Below are 19,788 nucleotides of genomic sequence, written 5' to 3'. Positions count from 1 at the left end.
ATCAAACTTTAAGCGTGAGGACATTTCAAATGCAACGTTTCTATCAGCTCAACAAACATCAGCAAACACACAAACTCTTCATGTGCAGTTTGTGTCACAGTGAGTTGTAGCTAAAGGTCCAGCTGCTGTATTTCACAGGGAGGGGGTAAAGCTCACATGTAACATTTAAAGCTCAGTTTTTAAATCAAATATTGGGTCTGTACATGTGACATTATGTTTTTTCATATTCTGAAACGTGCTGCTAAACAAACTGATGAAGACTAACTGTGTTATTTAAAGGTTGCATGCTACTGCAGGATAAACAGGTTAGTTTGCTGCACTGTGATGGATTTAAAGTACAGAACAGTGTGTGACTGTGGCGCTTAGATTCACTGAATTCCACCTTCAGAGCAGCTGAATAGTGTCTAATCTAAAGACAGCATAAACAATTTACTGTCAGTGTAGAGAATGGAAATCAGCCTGTTCAACTCATAAAAACATCAGCTGACATCTGGTTGAATTCACTTGTGTAAATCCACAAAGAGCAGCAGGTCAGCTGATCACAGCCTGTACATTCAGAAAATCCACTGGAGCTCTGAATAGAAATGATTGTGATTTGTGATCTTTTCCAGGCACTGAGCCATTACAGCTGATTTTAGGGTTCCTCCACCTGCTGAATCCACTTTAACTCCTGACTCCTCATTTTCCTGTTTAGGGACAAAGTCGCCCTCTACAACGTAGGCAACAGAAAATAGAGCCCTGTTTTATTTTCCTTCTTTTTCTCTGCTCACGAGGCAGAGCTCAGCTACTTTTTACTGTCTTACACTGAGTACATTTCAGAGCCTGTACTTTTTCACTTTTACTTAAGTAAATACATTGAATCAGTTTTACTGGAGCATTTTTAACACAGGTTTCTGTACTTCTACTTAAGTACAACGTGTGTGTACTTTTGCCACATTAAAGTCTCCCTCTTCTGTGGTGCCGCCTTAAGTCTTCTTTATCATGATCTTTTTCACCTCTGAGGGGAAATTTTGATGCTCGTCCTCTTTGTCAGAAAGATGCAGTCCTCAGCTGACTGAATAAGCTCACTAGAGCTTTCAGCAGCTAGCAGTGGAGCTAAAGCCTGAACAGGTAATAGAGCTAGAAACTGACCTATGGTATGGGTAGGTGCAAGGTGCAGAGCGGAGCTCAGTAACAGTCACTGGGTAAACTAGGTTAATGGTGTCAAACACAGTTTCAGGAGACAGACGTATGGCAGGCTGGTTTTAGCAACTCTGCTGTTCTTAAGCTGTCCATGTTCGAAATAGCGAATCTTTGAAACAGTCTTTGTATACACAGATTCAGGCTTAGCAAACTCAGTAACTCTCAGCTCAGAAGGAGGTTACAGAAGCAGGTGTATTTTCACAGGCCATCACAGAATAAACTGCACAGTCCAAGGGTGTAACAATACCACAACAGTGTTAACAGTGACTGACACAAAAGCATGGTGAGCTGGTTTACATATAAATGGCTGTGAAACACAAAATCCAACCTAATTCATTATTTCTGAGGCACTAATTCCAGCATTTCAGCCAGTTTAACTATGGCAGGTGGCACTCTGCTACCATTTACGTTTACCAGCTGAGGCGCAGAAAATATCACAAACTGGGAAACTGGCGGATCAACACAGGAAGTCTCAGATGCAGGAGCAGGATTACTAATGTCCAGGCTCCTCAGCACGCACTGTTTTATTCACAACTGTTGATGGTGTGGCTGGGCTCAGGCTGTGAAACCTCAGAATCAACAGGCTGAGGAGGAAAACAGTCCAGTGGGGATACAATGCCAGTGATAGTGTGGAGGTGAGTCTGGGGTGGAGTAACAGTCCTTTGTTCAGCAAACTCAACAGCTGGAAAATCCATATTGGCTAACTCAGAGAAAACACTGCGAGCATTAGCAGAGTCTGACGGCTCAGGAACACAAAGATCACGAGCGAGGACAACCGGTGAATAACGTGACACCGAGGAGTCCCTCTGAACAATGTCTGTAGAGTTCAAACACACAGTCATCTGATGTAGCAGATACAGAGTCCACGGAAGACGAAGCAGTGTTACTCACAGTGGCAGATCTGTCATGAAGTCCAGGATCAGAATGCTGAGCGTGCGAAACACAGTCACTCTCTCCCACGGCTGCAGTCTGCTCAGCTGTACTGGAGCGACGGCGGCGTGAACGCCAATCTGACAGCGGCGTGACGTTTTGACAAACATCGGTTCAGGAAGCGCTCCTCTCCTGTTCAGGTGGAGTCATTTAGCGGGTTTGTAGAAACTGCAGTTTGCGGTTCTTTGAATTGAAGTTGGTGTTCTGCTAAATGCAGTTTGTCACTCTGAAGATATTGTAGCTGCTGTTTTGTTCTCAGTTTGCTTTCCTGTTTGTGCTGCTCGTTTGTTCTCGGTTGTGTTGCTGTAGTTCTTTTTGCTGCTGTGTGCATTGACTTGGATCATCCATCAGTAAAAATCTAACTCAAATGCAATACAACAAATTCATCATTCATATAAAAAAATCCACATGGACACAGACTTTCTAATCGGACATCACAAAGTTATTCTGAAGCTGTAAATCTGTAAAATTAAAAACTCCCCAAAACTACTATGAGAAAACCCTGAAAAGGTTCAATGATAGAAGAAAAATGCTTTACATATAAAAACCAACAGAGGTTCCTAATAAATAGACTAATAAACAGAGAATAGCTGAACAGTTTCTGTGACACAGACCTAAAAATGCATAAATGCTCCATGATTTTCGTTTCTATCCATCATCTTGAACACTGGCTATAAATGTGTTCACGTCATTATTGTGTGATTTGGTTTCTTCACGTGTCTCCTTCAGTGCAAATAAAGGATTGTTAGAGTGTGTGCTGTGTGTTTTTCTGAAGCATGACAATCCTTTCCAACAAGTATTTCCAGCTGTTTGTCTCCCCTCTGCACTTTAATCTTTCTTCTTGTCATGTCTGTGTTTGTCCACCAGATGTCTCCCTCAGCTCATTTACTCCAAATCAGAAGCATCAGCTTTGTGGAGCGTGGAGATGCTCTGCCTGCCAGACACAGCTTAGGGCAAAGAAACATGTCTCTCCTCCACATCTGTCATCTGAAAAATGACATTAAATGTCATCACTCTAGATACAATAAGAACAATTAAAAAAAACTCAAAGATTCAATCTTTTGTTACATTTTAAAAGTTCAAACCTTTAAAGACATTAAGTTTAAGATCATATATGATCAAGAAAATCATGCTTTTGTTCATTCCGAGTATGTATTCTGTTGTGATTTTGCCATTTGTTAGGTTTCTGTTCTTTGCCTGCCTGCTCCCACTTCTCTGTGTTCCCTCTGTCTGTCCATGGAGTTATTGTGTCTGCTCATGAGTCTGCCTGTCAAGTTCAGTGTCCTGTCTGGTTCTCTGTGTCTGTTAGTTTCCTGTTTAATTCTGAAAGTTCATGTCTCATGTCAGTGTGTTCAGTTTTACCTCTCCCCTGTCTCGTTAGCCTAATTGTGAGTGTCTGGTTTAAGTTTTGTTCTTTAGTTTTCCATGTTTAGGTTGTTTACTCCCCGCTCTGCTCTTCCTGTTTTTGTCACCTTATCACCGCTGTAAATAAACACTCACTCGCACCCCAGCCAGTGCCTGCATTTTGGATCCTTTTCTCAATACACCACACGACTGCCCCCAGCCGTGACAAATCTTCACATTTCAGAAACTGGAACCAGCTTTAAATGTGATTAAAATAATGACAAAACAATCAATTCTCTGGTCATTGACTAACTGATGAATAACTGCATTTGACAACCCGCTACAGCAACAACCAGGGGCGGAGCGTGGGGGTGGCTTACTGGGCTTAAGCCCGGGTTGTTTTGTCAGAAGCCCGGGGTCTTTTGGAGTGTAATTTTTTTCATAGTTAGATGCCTGGCTGACAACTGTATAAAACAAAAAGTACACACAATATTCGAAGCACATAGTGCACACCGTGGGAATTTACGACTGTGCATGAATCCCCCCTCATATTGGTATGATCCGAGCTCAGGCACTAAGCGACTGAGCGAGGGGGCGGGGTAGCTGCTGCCAGCAGTGAGTGCGCTGTTGGAGAAACGGAGCCAGCCATACTAAGGGGAGCTTAAGTTTGACCAGGTACCAAAGCAAATCATTCGTAGCGTACAAATAATGTAAATATGACGGTGCATCACGAAAGATTGATATCAAACTGATCACTTGCCCAATATTACGTTACTCGCTCTTCAAGTGAATCAACAAATGGCGAAATGAAAAGCCGAACAAATGCTATTTTTTTTAGAGTCTTAGCTTACGTGTGTTTATTTCATATTTTCCCTCCCCGACTAAATCGGTTTCAGTTATGCACTGAAATATAAGAATGGACATTAGAGGGTTCTTTCAAAGAAAAAACTCAGGTAAATGTTATTTTATATATTATGCTTTGTATGTTGTTCAGTATATTTCTATGCAAAATAAGAGGGATTTCAGTACTCAGCAGGATATTCACATCTGTAACCAGATATTTACACTTTAGGGAGAAAACATAAAACATTTTTACTGTACAACATCAATTTAGAGTAAACTTTTCTTTTAGATAAATATTGAAATATCTTTTGAATTAGTTAAATGTCAGAATAAAGAGAGACAGAGCTGTATTTTTTATCACTTTCATCAAATGTAGGAGTACATGTACACTAAGTTTATTGTTAACTAATAAGAAACTCCAGACGATTCCATTCTGAGCTGAAGAAGCTTCTGATAGGTTAGTAGAGTCCATGTGAGTAAATTTTCTGTGACATGGGAAAATCAAAAGATGTCAACCAAAACACCAGGAAAAGAACTGTGGAGCTCCATAAGTGTGGCTCAGTTTGAATACAATTTGGTGCCATTTGCAATTAAGAAATACAGATAGTTTCTCTCTTTACTCTTAAAGTTAACAAATATGTTTTTTAGATTTATCAGTCTAAAAAATAAACATTTAGTCTGATTTGATGTTACAATTAAAAAAGTGTTTGTGTTTTGATCTGAAGAGTACATAAATATGTGGTTTCAACTGTATATTTGATGATTGTCAGCACAAAGAGAGAGAGAGGAACAGAGAGGGAGAGAGAGGAGAATGAGGACAGAACAGAGGTGGAACAAGAGCAGGTGAGACACACATGTTAGTCAAATGGTTGTTTACCAAAACTATCACCGTCCTCATGTATCTCGTACCTAGTGTTTCTTTTTAGGTTTGTTATTTTTCAAATTCTATATTTATTAAGTTCTGCAGGCTTGTTTGCACAACAAGGCTAAATAATTATATAAACTTTTCTCAATCTAAATATTGTACTTTGGTAGAATTAAGGTGTCCTGCACATGTGATATATATTTTTCCCTATATGAAGTCATTGTTTTTTGAACAAAACTCAAAACAGAGCCAATTAATCTTTCAGTAATTTCTACCCCCCCCCCCAAAAAAAAAAAAAAAAAATCCCACATGCATACTACCCTTTTGGGCTAAGCCCCGGGTGTTTCAAATGTCTGGCTCCGCCTCTGGCAACAACAGAATAAAAGCACTAACCAGACCGATGAAAGGTTTCAAACATACTGAATATGAGGAGTAGTATAATTTAAACTCAAGTGACTCAAGCAGCTTCCAGCAGCTTTAAACCTCTGGCAGATCTCAACCTGCAGCAGTTCTCAGCTGATAGCAGCACTCTGCTTCAAGCAGTCACCTGCAACTTCCAGTAGCTGTCAAATAACAGCAGGTCTCAGCTTCCAGCAGCTTCAAGCCTCCAGCAATCATCCAGCAGCAATTAGCAAAGCATGCCTGCTCCTCAAGGACTCACAACCAACCACGAGGGGACTCGAATCTGCAATGTTCTGATCCGAAGTCAGACGCCTTGTCTGTTAGGCCACGTGGTCTGGCAGAAGCTCCCACTTTTCACGAACGTTCGTTGGAGTCTGCTTGAGCCAACTGCTGGTGTTGGGTTGGTCACGTGGCTGGTGGATATTGCTTGATTGTTGCTTGAAATAATTGATTGTTGCTTGAAATAAGTGCATGCCACAGCATTTCTCCCATGTATCACGCTCTTAAAAACGTAGTCCTACCTGCCACATGCACAGTGGATCCACCCACTAAGCCAGAGTATCAACTGCCAATGGACGTCATAAAGCTTACGTGGCCCGATCTGTCACCTGGAAGTTGGCAGAAGTTTTTTTCTTGGATCCCACCAAACAAAACCACAGTCTACCATGAGACAGCACCTTCCATACTGGAATGGCCAGTATGGGGATTGAACCCATGACCTTGGCGTTATTAGCACCACGCTCTGACCAGCTGAGCTAACCAGCCTACAACTTGTGTGCAAACTGATCCTTTTGTTGACTAATATACCAAAAAAGAGGGTGGAAGAAGTGTTAAGAACACAAGAGAAATGTGTGTTTACAAGAAATTACTTCAAGCTGTACCAATGAAAGCCAACTCTTGGAAGCTCCCACTGATCAGAAGCCACCTATGCAGGTGGAGTTCCACCAACAGCCTGCTTCCAAGTCGTAATTTTTTCACCCGTGTCGCTTGAGGTCATGGCATGTTATTGACTTTCTATGGTTGCTTCTAAGCCAAGACTACTGGAGCCTGGCACTGATAAGGCCAAGTTCATGGCTTCAGTCCCCAACCTGGCCATTGGAGCCTCGTTTGAGAACTCGTAGAGTCTCTGTTGAAGGACATGAAGTTGACAACAGCGTAGCAATTTTGGATGACATAAAGGAGCCGAGGTTGGCATGCTGCGAACGCATGCCTGCTCCTCAAGGACTCACAACCAACCACGAAGGGACTCGAACCCTCAATCTTCTGATCCGAAGTCAGACGCCTTGTCCGTTAGGCCACGTGGTCTGGCAGAAGCTCCCACTTTTCACGAACGTTCGTTGGAGTCTGCTTGAGCCAACTGCTGGTGTTGGGTTGGTCACGTGGCTGGTGGATATTGCTTGATTGTTGCTTGAAATAATTGATTGTTGCTTGAAATAAGTGCATGCCACAGAATTTCTCCCATGTATCACGCTCTTAAAAACGTAGTCCTACCTGCCACATGCACAGTGGATCCACCCACTAAGCCAGAGTATCAACTGCCAATGGACGTCATAAAGCTTACGTGGCCCGATCTGTCACCTGGAAGTTGGCAGAAGTTTTTTTCTTGGATCCCACCAAACAAAACCACAGTCTACCATGAGACAGCACCTTCCATACTGGAATGGCCAGTATGGGGATTGAACCCATGACTTTGGCGTTATTAGCACCACGCTCTGACCAGCTGAGCTAACCGGCCCACAACTTGTCCCTAAACCGACACCTTTTTTTTGTCTAATATACCAAAAAAGAGGGTGGAAGAACTGTTAAGAACACAAGAGAAATGTGTGTTTACAAGAAATTACTTCAACATAGTGGGAAAAAAACCTCTTCTGTTGACTTACAAAAAATGCTTTCAGAAGAAATTTGCCACAAAACAATACATGGTGTGCGTCTTCTACTGTTAGGGTCGATAGGTGAGGATATAAAGCAGCAGTTTTTGATGCAGTATGCTGTGTCAGACTTTGGAAATGAGTGATTTATCCAGAAAGTAGCTGGAAAAGTGATTTGGAGATTGTAGCTAAGCATGTAATGTATTCATTAGCGTGTCATGTGTCAGTGAATTTTGTGGTTTGCTGTCATTTGTAGTTGCGTACATCACTCACCTGGAAGTTGGCAGAGGTTTTTTCTTGGATCGCACCAAATAAAATCCACAATCTATCACCAGACAGCACCTTAGATGGCTGCTGGAATGGCCAGTATGGGGATTGAACCCATGACCTTGGCGTTATTAGCACCACGCTCTGACCAGCTGAGCTAACCGGCCTACAACTTGTGTGCAAACTGATCCTTTTGTTGACTAATATACCAAAAAAGAGGGTGGAAGAAGTGTTAAGAACACAAGAGTAATGTGTGTTTACAAGAAATTACTTCAAGCTGTACCAATGAAAGGCAACTCTTGGAAGCTCCTACTGATCAGAAGCCACCTATGCAGGTGGAGTTCCACCAACAGCCTGCTTCCAAGTCGTAATTTTTTCACCCGTGTCGCTTGAGGTCATGGCATGTTATTGACTTTCTATGGTTGCTTCTAAGCCAAGACTACTGGAGCCTGGCACTGATAAGGACAAGTTCATGGCTTCAGTCCCCAACCTGGCCATTGGAGCCTCGTTTGAGAACTCGTAGAGTCTCTGTTGAAGGACATGAAGTTGACAACAGCGTAGCAATTTTGGATGACATAAAGGAGCTGAGGTTGGCATGCTGCGAACGCATGCCTGCTCCTCAAGGACTCACAACCAACCACGAAGGGACTCGAACCCTCAATCTTCTGATCCGAAGTCAGGCGCCTTGTCCGTTAGGCCACGTGGTCTGGCAGAAGCTCCCACTTTTCACGAATGTTCGTTGGAGTCTGCTTGAGCCAACTGCTGGTGTTGGGTTGGTCACGTGGCTGGTGGATATTGCTTGATTGTTGCTTGAAATAATTGATTGTTGCTTGAAATAAGTGCATGCCACAGAATTTTTCCCATGTATCACGCTCTTAAAAACGTAGTCCTACCTGCCACATGCACAGTGGATCCACCCACTAAGCCAGAGTATCAACTGCCAATGGACGTCATAAAGCTTACGTGGCCCGATCTGTCACCTGGAAGTTGGCAGAAGTTTTTTTCTTGGATCCCACCAAACAAAACCACAGTCTACCATGAGACAGCACCTTCCATACTGGAATGGCCAGTATGGGGATTGAACCCATGACTTTGGCGCTATTAGCACCACGCTCTGACCAGCTGAGCTAACCGGCCCACAACTTGTCCCTAAACCGACACCTTTTTTTTGTCTAATATACCAAAAAAGAGGGTGGAAGAACTGTTAAGAACACAAGAGAAATGTGTGTTTACAAGAAATTACTTCAACATAGTGGGAAAAAAAACTCTTCTGTTGACTTACAAAAAATGCTTTAAGACGAAATTTGCCACAAAACAATACATGGTGTGCGTCTTCTACTGTTAGGGTCGATAGGTGAGGATATAAAGCAGCAGTTTTTGATGCAGTATGCTGTGTCAGACTTTGGAAATGAGTGATTTATCCAGAAAGTAGCTGGAAAAGTGATTTGGAGATTGTAGCTAAGCATGTAATGTATTCATTAGCGTGTCATGTGTCAGTGAATTTTGTGGTTTGCTGTCATTTGTAGTTGCGTACATCACTCACCTGGAAGTTGGCAGAGGTTTTTTCTTGGATCGCACCAAATAAAATCCACAATCTATCACCAGACAGCACCTTGGATGGCTGCTGGAATGGCCAGTATGGGGATTGAACCCATGACCTTGGCTTTATTAGCACCACGCTCTGACCAGCTGAGCTAACCGGCCTACAACTTGTGTGCAAACTGATCCTTTTGTTGACTAATATACCAAAAAAGAGGGTGGAAGAAGTGTTAAGAACACAAGAGAAATGTGTGTTTACAAGAAATTACTTCAAGCTGTACCAATGAAAGGCAACTCTTGGAAGCTCCTACTGATCAGAAGCCACCTATGCAGGTGGAGTTCCACCAACAGCCTGCTTCCAAGTCGTAATTTTTTCACCCGTGTCGCTTGAGGTCATGGCATGTTATTGACTTTCTATGGTTGCTTCTAAGCCAAGACTACTGGAGCCTGGCACTGATAAGGACAAGTTCATGGCTTCAGTCCCCAACCTGGCCATTGGAGCCTCGTTTGAGAACTCGTAGAGTCTCTGTTGAAGGACATGAAGTTGACAACAGCGTAGCAATTTTGGATGACATAAAGGAGCTGAGGTTGGCATGCTGCGAACGCATGCCTGCTCCTCAAGGACTCACAACCAACCACGAAGGGACTCGAACCCTCAATCTTCTGATCCGAAGTCAGACGCCTTGTCCGTTAGGCCACGTGGTCTGGCAGAAGCTCCCACTTTTCACGAATGTTCGTTGGAGTCTGCTTGAGCCAACTGCTGGTGTTGGGTTGGTCACGTGGCTGGTCACGTGGCTGGTGGATATTGCTTGATTGTTGCTTGAAATAATTGATTGTTGCTTGAAATAAGTGCATGCCACAGAATTTTTCCCATGTATCACGCTCTTAAAAACGTAGTCCTACCTGCCACATGCACAGTGGATCCACCCACTAAGCCAGAGTATCAACTGCCAATGGACGTCATAAAGCTTACGTGGCCCGATCTGTCACCTGGAAGTTGGCAGAAGTTTTTTTCTTGGATCCCACCAAACAAAACCACAGTCTACCATGAGACAGCACCTTCCATACTGGAATGGCCAGTATGGGGATTGAACCCATGACTTTGGCGCTATTAGCACCACGCTCTGACCAGCTGAGCTAACCGGCCCACAACTTGTCCCTAAACCGACACCTTTTTTTTGTCTAATATACCAAAAAAGAGGGTGGAAGAACTGTTAAGAACACAAGAGAAATGTGTGTTTACAAGAAATTACTTCAACATAGTGGGAAAAAAACCTCTTCTGTTGACTTACAAAAAATGCTTTCAGAAGAAATTTGCCACAAAACAATACATGGTGTGTGTCTTCTACTGTTAGGGTCGATAGGTGAGGATATAAAGCAGCAGTTTTTGATGCAGTATGCTGTGTCAGACTTTGGAAATGAGTGATTTATCCAGAAAGTAGCTGGAAAAGTGATTTGGAGATTGTAGCTAAGCATGTAATGTATTCATTAGCGTGTCATGTGTCAGTGAATTTTGTGGTTTGCTGTCATTTGTAGTTGCGTACATCACTCACCTGGAAGTTGGCAGAGGTTTTTTCTTGGATCGCACCAAATAAAATCCACAATCTATCACCAGACAGCACTTTAGATGGCTGCTGGAATGGCCAGTATGGGGATTGAACCCATGACCTTGGCGTTATTAGCACCACGCTCTGACCAGCTGAGCTAACCAGCCTACAACTTGTGTGCAAACTGATCCTTTTGTTGACTAATATAACAAAAAAGAGGGTGGAAGAAGTGTTAAGAACACAAGAGAAATGTGTGTTTACAAGAAATTACTTCAAGCTGTACCAATGAAAGCCAACTCTTGGAAGCTCTTACTGATCAGAAGCCACCTATGCAGGTGGAGTTCCACCAACAGCCTGCTTCCAAGTCATGATTTTTTTCACCCGTGTCGCTTGAGGTCATGGCATGTTATTGACTTTCTATGGTTGCTTCTAAGCCAAGACTACTGGAGCCTGGCACTGATAAGGCCAAGTTCATGACTTCAGTCCCCAACCTGGCCATTGGAGCCTCGTTTGAGAACTCGTAGAGTCTCTGTTGAAGGACATGAAGTTGACAACAGCGTAGCAATTTTGGATGACATAAAGGAGCTGAGGTTGGCATGCTGCGAACGCATGCCTGCTCCTCAAGGACTCACAACCAACCACGAAGGGACTCGAACCCTCAATCTTCTGATCCGAAGTCAGACGCCTTGTCCGTTAGGCCACGTGGTCTGGCAGAAGCTCCCACTTTTCACGAATGTTCGTTGGAGTCTGCTTGAGCCAACTGCTGGTGTTGGGTTGGTCACGTGGCTGGTGGATATTGCTTGATTGTTGCTTGAAATAATTGATTGTTGCTTGAAATAAGTGCATGCCACAGAATTTTTCCCATGTATTACGCTCTTAAAAACGTAGTCCTACCTGCCACATGCACAGTGGATCCACCCACTAAGCCAGAGTATCAACTGCCAATGGACGTCATAAAGCTTACGTGGCCCGATCTGTCACCTGGAAGTTGGCAGAAGTTTTTTTCTTGGATCCCACCAAACAAAACCACAGTCTACCATGAGACAGCACCTTCCATACTGGAATGGCCAGTATGGGGATTGAACCCATGACTTTGGCGTTATTAGCACCACGCTCTGACCAGCTGAGATAACCGGCCCACAACTTGTCCCTAAACCGACACCTTTTTTTTGTCTAATATACCAAAAAAGAGGGTGGAAGAACTGTTAAGAACACAAGAGAAATGTGTGTTTACAAGAAATTACTTCAACATAGTGGGAAAAAAAACTCTTCTGTTGACTTACAAAAAATGCTTTAAGACGAAATTTGCCACAAAACAATACATGGTGTGCGTCTTCTACTGTTAGGGTCGATAGGTGAGGATATAAAGCAGCAGTTTTTGATGCAGTATGCTGTGTCAGACTTTGGAAATGAGTGATTTATCCAGAAAGTAGCTGGAAAAGTGATTTGGAGATTGTAGCTAAGCATGTAATGTATTCATTAGCGTGTCATGTGTCAGTGAATTTTGTGGTTTGCTGTCATTTGTAGTTGCGTACATCACTCACCTGGAAGTTGGCAGAGGTTTTTTCTTGGATCCCACCAAATAAAATCCACAATCTATCACCAGACAGCACCTTGGATGGCTGCTGGAATGGCCAGTATGGGGATTGAACCCATGACCTTGGCGTTATTAGCACCACGCTCTGACCAGCTGAGCTAACCGGCCTACAACTTGTGTGCAAACTGATCCTTTTGTTGACTAATATACCAAAAAAGAGGGTGGAAGAACTGTTAAGAACACAAGAGAAATGTGTGTTTACAAGAAATTACTTCAAGCTGTACCAATGAAAGCCAACTCTTGGAAGCTCCCACTGATCAGAAGCCACGTATGCAGGTGGAGTTCCACCAACAGCCTGCTTCCAAGTCGTGATTTTTTCACCCGTGTCGCTTGAGGTCATGGCATGTTATTGACTTTCTATGGTTGCTTCTAAGCCAAGACTACTGGAGCCTGGCACTGATAAGGGCAAGTTCATGGCTTCAGTCCCCAACCTGGCCATTCGAGCCTCGTTTGAGAACTCGTAGAGTCTCTGTTGAAGGACATGAAGTTGACAACAGCGTAGCAATTTTGGATGACATAAAGGAGCCGAGGTTGGCATGCTACGAACCCATGCCTGCTCCTCAAGGACTCACAACCAACCACGAAGGGACTCGAACCCTCAATCTTCTGATCCGAAGTCAGACGCCTTGTCCGTTAGGCCACGTGGTCTGGCAGAAGCTCCCACTTTTCACGAACGTTCGTTGGAGTCTGCTTGAGCCAACTGCTGGTGTTGGGTTGGTCACGTGGCTGGTGGATATTGTTCAGTTCAGTTCAGTTCATTTTTATTTCAAACATTTCAAACATGTGCCTTCACAATCATTACAAAATATCATTCCATTATTTGTTTGAAAAGGAGTAGGCTGAAGTATTTACTTATTTGTCCCTACCCCCTCAAGTTTTACCTCTCATTCATTTAATTTTTTTTTGTCTTAAATTAAACAAACAACATATGAAACATATAAACATATGAAGTAAAACAAAACATAACATACATAAATCAAAAACAAGAAATTAGCAAGCCCCACCACAGTATAGTTTCTTTCATATGAAAAATACAGAATGTGTATATTTGCAGATACACAAGTTATGGAAAAACAACAAACCAAAATAAAACAAAAAAAAAAACAACCAAAAAAGAACCGCAACACCATTACCAGCAACATTACCGTCCTGGGTTAACCCCGTTTTCTTCATTCTTATACTTATTTAAAATTAGGTTTTTATATTTTACTTTAAACTGTTTTATGTTTTGACTGTCTTTTATTTCTTCTGTTAGACTGTTCCATAATTTAACTCCTGCAATTGAGATTGACATAGTTCTTAAAGTTGTTCTAGCACTTTGTATTTTTAAATTCCATTTCCCTCTTAAGTTATACCCACCTTCTCTTTCTATGAACAATTTACAGATTTCTTTGGGAAGCAATTTATTTCTGACTTTATACATTATTTGCGCTGTTTTAAGCTTCACCAAGTCTTGGAATTTAATAGCTTGCATTTTGACAAAGAGTGCATTTGTATGGTCCCTGTACCCTACATTATTTATTAATCTAATGGCCCTTTTCTGTATTATAGTTATTGTTTGTGTGTTACTTTTGTATGTGTTTCCCCAGACCTCTACACAGTAGCTCATATATGGCAGTAGTAAAGCACAGTATAAAATGTGCAGTGCTTTCTGATCCAACATATGCTTTGCTTTTCCCAGGACGGCAATGCCCCGTGCCAATTTCCCCCGAACATAAGTAATGTGTGGCTTCCAACAGAGCTTGTGGTCAATGATCACCCCAAGAAATTTTATTTCATTTACTCTTTCTAAATATACATTGTCAACACATATTTCTACTTCGATGTTTTTCTTTTGGTTTCCAAACAACATAAATTTGGTTTTATCGAGATTCAATGATAATTTATTTATATCAAACCACTTCTTTAATATCGTTAATTCCTGTGTGATCATTTCCAAAACCTGTGGCAATTCCCCACCTGCACACAGTATATTTGTGTCATCTGCAAATATTACAAACTTTAAAATCTCCGATACTCTGCAGATATCATTTAAGTACATAATAAACATTTTTGGACCCAGTACTGAACCTTGAGGTACTCCACAAGCTATATCCATCAAATTAGATTTATATTCATTTATTTGTACATATTGTTGCCTATTCCCTACATAGCTTTTTAACCATTCCAAAACCACTCCCCTAAACCCGTACTTTTCCAGTTTTTTTAATAGAATTTCATGATTAACAGTATCAAACGCCTTCTTTAGATCTAAGAAAACTCCGAGCGCATACCTCTTATTATCCATACATTCCGTTATCTTTTCCATTAAATCTATCAGTGCCAAAGCTGTTGATCTGTTGTTTCTGAACCCATACTGACTATCTGTCATTAATTCATATTTTTCCACAAAACTGTCAAATCTTTTTATGAAGAGTTTTTCCAGTATCTTAGAGAACTGGGAGAGTATTGACACTGGTCTATAGTTTGTAAAATTATGTCTTTCACCGGTTTTGTAAATGGGAATAACTTTAGCAACTTTCATTTTTTGTGGAAAAACTCCTTTTTGAAACGACAAGTTGAATATATATTTTAATGGTTTTACGATACCATCAATAACTGTCTTTACCGTTACCATATCAATATCATTCCAGTCTGTACTGGTTTTGTTCTTAAGTCCTCTAACCATGTCATAAATCTCTTTCTCTTCCACTGCTCTTAAAAACATTGAGCTACTATTCCTTTCAATATTTTCACCAGTGTACCTTTCTATTCCATCAACCTTTATTTCTTCTGCCAGTTTTGGCCCTATGTTTACGAAGAATTCATTAAAGCCATTTACTATCTCCTCCATGTTATTAATACTTCTTGTCCCTTCTATAAAGTACCCAGGGTAATCATTATTCCTTGATTCATTTTTGATTATTCTGTTTAATACATTCCATATATCTCTTGTGTTATCTTTTGTGTTCTAACCTTTTAATGTAATACTCTCTTTTACAGGATCTCATTATATTAGTTAATTTATTTTTGTAAGTTGCTTGATTGTTGCTTGAAATAATTGATTGTTGCTTGAAATAAGTGCATGCCACAGAATTTCTCCCATGTATCAAGCTCTTACAAACATAGTCCTACCTGCCACATGCACAGTGGATCCACCCACTAAGCCAGAGTATCAACTGCCAATGGACGTCATAAAGCTTACGTGGCCCGATCTGTCACCTGGAAGTTGGCAGAAGTTTTTTTCTTGGATCCCATCAAACAAAACCACAGTCTACCATGAGACAGCACCTTCCATACTGGAATGGCCAGTATGGGGATTGAACCCATGACTTTGGCGTTATTAGCACCACACTCTGACCAGCTGAGCTAACCGGCCCACAACTTGTGCCTAAACCGACACCTTTTTTTGTCTAATATACCAAAAAGGAGGGTGGAAGAACTGTTAAGAACACAAGAGAAATGTGTGTTTACAAGAAATTACTTCAACATAGTGGGAAAAAAAACTCTTCTGTTGACTTACAAAAAATGCTTTAAGACGAAATTTGCCACAAAACAATACATGGTGTGCGTCTTCTACTGTTAGGGTCGATAGGTGAGGATATAAAGCAGCAGTTTTTGATGCAGTATGCTGTGTCAGACTTTGGAAATGAGTGATTTATCCAGAAAGTAGCTGGAAAAGTGATTTGGAGATTGTAGCTAAGCATGTAATGTATTCATTAGCGTGTCATGTGTCAGTGAATTTTGTGGTTTGCTGTCATTTGTAGTTGCGTACATCACTCACCTGGAAGTTGGCAGAGGTTTTTTCTTGGATCGCACCAAATAAAATCCACAATCTATCACCAGACAGCACCTTGGATGGCTGCTGGAATGGCCAGTATGGGGATTGAACCCATGACCTTGGCGTTATTAGCACCACGCTCTGACCAGCTGAGCTAACCGGCCTACAACTTGTGTGCAAACTGATCCTTTTGTTGACTAATATACCAAAAAAGAGGGTGGAAGAACTGTTAAGAACACAAGAGAAATGTGTGTTTACAAGAAATTACTTCAAGCTGTACCAATGAAAGCCAACTCTTGGAAGCTCCCACTGATCAGAAGCCACGTATGCAGGTGGAGTTCCACCAACAGCCTGCTTCCAAGTCGTGATTTTTTCACCCGTGTCGCTTGAGGTCATGGCATGTTATTGACTTTCTATGGTTGCTTCTAAGCCAAGACTACTGGAGCCTGGCACTGATAAGGGCAAGTTCATGGCTTCAGTCCCCAACCTGGCCATTGGAGCCTCGTTTGAGAACTCGTAGAGTCTCTGTTGAAGGACATGAAGTTGACAACAGCGTAGCAATTTTGGATGACATAAAGGAGCCGAGGTTGGCATGCTGCAAACGCATGCCTGCTCCTCAAGGACTCACAACCAACCACGAAGGGACTCGAACCCTCAATCTTCTGATCCGAAGTCAGACGCCTTGTCCGTTAGGCCACGTGGTCTGGCAGAAGCTCCCACTTTTCACGAACGTTCGTTGGAGTCTGCTTGAGCCAACTGCTGGTGTTGGGTTGGTCACGTGGCTGGTGGATATTGCTTGATTGTTGCTTGAAATAATTGATTGTTGCTTGAAATAAGTGCATGCCACAGAATTTCTCCCATGTATCACGCTCTTAAAAACGTAGTCCTACCTGCCACATGCACAGTGGATCCACCCACTAAGCCAGAGTATCAACTGCCAATGGACGTCATAAAGCTTACGTGGCCCGATCTGTCTCCTGGAAGTTGGCAGAAGTTTTTTTCTTGGATCCCACCAAACAAAATCACAGTCTACCATGAGACAGCACCTTCCATACTGGAATGGCCAGTATGGGGATTGAACCCATGACTTTGGCGTTATTAGCACCACACTCTGACCAGCTGAGCTAACCGGCCCACAACTTGTGCCTAAACTGACACCTTTTTTTGTCTAATATACCAAAAAAGAGGGTGGAAGAACTGTTAAGAACACAAGAGAAATGTGTGTTTACAAGAAATTACTTCAACATAGTGGAAAAAAAACTTGAACCCATAACTTTGGCATTATTAGCACCACGCTCTGACCAGCTCAGCTAACCGTTGATGGAGGAATTAACAGTGAAGTGAGGAAGTAATTATTGAAGTTAACTCAGAAAGATCAATTAGAGAAAAAGAGTCTAACTTATCATCAATGGTACTAAGAGTAGCTGTAGATAATATTGCATCTGTGGGATGATTATTGGTAATTTTTTCTCTAATGATAAAAATTTTATTTGTGAAGAAGTTCATGAAGTCATTACTAGTTAACGTTAAAGGGATGGTTGGCTCAAAAGAGCTCTGACTTTTTGTCAGCCTGGCTACAGTGCTGAAGAGAAACCTGGGGCTGTTCTTATTTTCTTCAATCAGTGATGAATAGTAAGATGTTCTGGCTTTGCGGAGGGCTTTCTTATAAAGCAGCAAACTATTTCTCCAGGCTAAATGATGATCCTCTAAATTTTCCTCTCCAGCTTACGAGTCATCTGCTTTAGGGTACGTGTTTCAGAATTATACCACGGAGTCAGGTACTTCTGATTTGAGGCCTTAGTTTTCACAGGAGCTACAGTATCCAGAGTCGTACGTAGTGAGGAGGTAAAATTATTAACAAGATAATCGACCTCTGTTGGGGTAGCGTTCAGATAGCTGCTCTGCTCTATGTTGGTACAGGGCATTGAAGATGATAACAGTGGGTGCATTATATTCTTAAACTTAGTTACAGCACTTTCAGAAAGACATCTACTGTGATGACATCTACTCCCCACTGCTGTGTAATCAATCATTGCAAATGTAAATGTAAATTTTCAGCTCAGGAGGGTAACTCCTAAATTCCAGCTGCATTGTGCTCCTCAAAGAAGCAGAAATCCTTGTTGCACAAACAACAAAAACAAAGTTCTGGTTGTGTAGGGGGGGCTTCCAGATGTTGAGCAGCTGCACTGTTTCCCTGTCTTTTGTTCCTTCTTCCCACTAAAGAAATATTCTTTAATGATATATTAATGTTCAAAGGCAAAGAGGAAACACACACTGCATACTAAAGTGTGTGTGGAACATGAGGACACATCACCATGGCAGAGCACCCGGTATGGATTGCAAACCATGATAAAAAACACTGACATGGAGTGCACATTATCTGCAGGTTTCCACAGGGGGAAATTAGACTTATGTGGCTGCAGCTCACAAGTTCTTGTTTTTATAGTTCTGTGTAACAAAAATAAAAGTAATGTTAACATTGCTGTTCACAAAATTTATAGCTGTAATAAAATTCTACTTTATTTCTTCACCTGCAGGAAGTGTAGTCAGCTGATTTTAATGCCATTTTTAACATGTGATGATTGATATTTTGGTTTAAAATGATCAAATGTGTCCTGAAGCTGGGAGGTTAAATAAATCCAGTCTGGTGTGTGTAAAATAATCAGCTGTAGTTTGTTTCATAGGGTCATTTTCTGCAGAGACAATGTAGACTGACAGTCTCACAACTCTGTCTCAAGCCAGGCTGTGAAGTAATCATGACCTTTAATCTATAGATTCATAATCCACGACACAAAGTTTGTATTCATGGAATTGAAATTGAGGTTTTATACTTTTAAGTCATTAAAAAAGCACACACTTGGATAATGGAGGGGTATCAGCAGAATAAACCAAATTGTTTTCTCACACAGGGCACTCACATATTTTTTTTTTCTACTTGTTAACTACATTATTAATTTTACTAGCAGGGAATACATCCTCGATTAGATTAGAAAACATCTATGGAATGATACTGGAATAAGCAAACATTTAGGCCTGAGACGACATGTAAATGAGAGCAAACAGCAAGATCATTTAATGGGGTTGAGCTGTAGAAAGAATGGGTTGGTTTGAAATACAACGGTTAACCTTTTTTTTCTTGACTGCCATGGTCATGCTTTTGTGCTCACATGCTCTCTTTCGTGCCCTTTTAACACTTTGAAGCATTTATTTATTATTTATTATTTAATTTTATTTTTATATTATGTTTTTATATTATATATATATATATATTTATATTATTTTATTTTTTTCTGGAGTCAATGTGACATCTATAGAATAATTATGAATTTATTCTAAACAAATTAAAACCTACTGACTGCAGTAACAAGAATATTTAAAACTATTTTTAAATGAAATAATTTGTGTATTATTCTCAGTTTCCTGTTTTCTTCTTTCTGGATAGAATCTCACACCAACACATTCAAAGAGAGATATAAAAAATAAATGTAAACTTTTTTATCACTCTGTGCTGTTTTTTGTTTGTTTGTTTTTTATGTGACTTATTTGTGCCTTTATGGTATTTTATATTCCCAATGCACCCTTAATCAAATGGGTGGAGAAAAAAAATACAAACAAGAAAAACAAGCAAAGCTGATGAACATTTG

General features: G+C 41.2%; 1 protein-coding gene and 18 non-coding genes across 19 annotated transcripts in view; 1 reads left to right on the top strand and 18 right to left on the bottom strand.

Moving 5' to 3' along the window:
- Positions 1 to 19,788, top strand: part of LOC143416884 (uncharacterized) — a 463,686-nt gene that overhangs the window by 353,655 nt on the left and 90,243 nt on the right. The window lies entirely within an intron of this gene.
- trnai-aau (transfer RNA isoleucine (anticodon AAU)) lies at positions 6,258 to 6,331 on the bottom strand. Its single transcript has one exon. It is a non-coding gene; the product is annotated as a tRNA-Ile (tRNA).
- trnar-ucg (transfer RNA arginine (anticodon UCG)) lies at positions 6,799 to 6,871 on the bottom strand. Its single transcript has one exon. It is a non-coding gene; the product is annotated as a tRNA-Arg (tRNA).
- Positions 7,228 to 7,301, bottom strand: trnai-aau (transfer RNA isoleucine (anticodon AAU)). Its single transcript has one exon. It is a non-coding gene; the product is annotated as a tRNA-Ile (tRNA).
- trnai-aau (transfer RNA isoleucine (anticodon AAU)) lies at positions 7,795 to 7,868 on the bottom strand. The gene has a single exon. It is a non-coding gene; the product is annotated as a tRNA-Ile (tRNA).
- trnar-ucg (transfer RNA arginine (anticodon UCG)) lies at positions 8,336 to 8,408 on the bottom strand. Its single transcript has one exon. It is a non-coding gene; the product is annotated as a tRNA-Arg (tRNA).
- trnai-aau (transfer RNA isoleucine (anticodon AAU)) lies at positions 8,765 to 8,838 on the bottom strand. Its single transcript has one exon. It is a non-coding gene; the product is annotated as a tRNA-Ile (tRNA).
- On the bottom strand, positions 9,332 to 9,405 carry trnaf-aaa (transfer RNA phenylalanine (anticodon AAA)). The gene has a single exon. It is a non-coding gene; the product is annotated as a tRNA-Ile (tRNA).
- trnar-ucg (transfer RNA arginine (anticodon UCG)) lies at positions 9,873 to 9,945 on the bottom strand. The gene has a single exon. It is a non-coding gene; the product is annotated as a tRNA-Arg (tRNA).
- On the bottom strand, positions 10,314 to 10,387 carry trnai-aau (transfer RNA isoleucine (anticodon AAU)). Its single transcript has one exon. It is a non-coding gene; the product is annotated as a tRNA-Ile (tRNA).
- On the bottom strand, positions 10,881 to 10,954 carry trnai-aau (transfer RNA isoleucine (anticodon AAU)). Its single transcript has one exon. It is a non-coding gene; the product is annotated as a tRNA-Ile (tRNA).
- trnar-ucg (transfer RNA arginine (anticodon UCG)) lies at positions 11,423 to 11,495 on the bottom strand. The gene has a single exon. It is a non-coding gene; the product is annotated as a tRNA-Arg (tRNA).
- trnai-aau (transfer RNA isoleucine (anticodon AAU)) lies at positions 11,852 to 11,925 on the bottom strand. Its single transcript has one exon. It is a non-coding gene; the product is annotated as a tRNA-Ile (tRNA).
- On the bottom strand, positions 12,419 to 12,492 carry trnai-aau (transfer RNA isoleucine (anticodon AAU)). Its single transcript has one exon. It is a non-coding gene; the product is annotated as a tRNA-Ile (tRNA).
- trnar-ucg (transfer RNA arginine (anticodon UCG)) lies at positions 12,960 to 13,032 on the bottom strand. The gene has a single exon. It is a non-coding gene; the product is annotated as a tRNA-Arg (tRNA).
- Positions 15,669 to 15,742, bottom strand: trnai-aau (transfer RNA isoleucine (anticodon AAU)). Its single transcript has one exon. It is a non-coding gene; the product is annotated as a tRNA-Ile (tRNA).
- Positions 16,235 to 16,308, bottom strand: trnai-aau (transfer RNA isoleucine (anticodon AAU)). The gene has a single exon. It is a non-coding gene; the product is annotated as a tRNA-Ile (tRNA).
- On the bottom strand, positions 16,776 to 16,848 carry trnar-ucg (transfer RNA arginine (anticodon UCG)). The gene has a single exon. It is a non-coding gene; the product is annotated as a tRNA-Arg (tRNA).
- trnai-aau (transfer RNA isoleucine (anticodon AAU)) lies at positions 17,205 to 17,278 on the bottom strand. Its single transcript has one exon. It is a non-coding gene; the product is annotated as a tRNA-Ile (tRNA).

This window comes from Maylandia zebra, linkage group LG3, assembly GCF_041146795.1.
Source record: "Maylandia zebra isolate NMK-2024a linkage group LG3, Mzebra_GT3a, whole genome shotgun sequence".
Taxonomy (NCBI): domain Eukaryota; kingdom Metazoa; phylum Chordata; class Actinopteri; order Cichliformes; family Cichlidae; genus Maylandia; species Maylandia zebra.
This window is presented reverse-complemented; position numbering and strand designations above follow the sequence as displayed.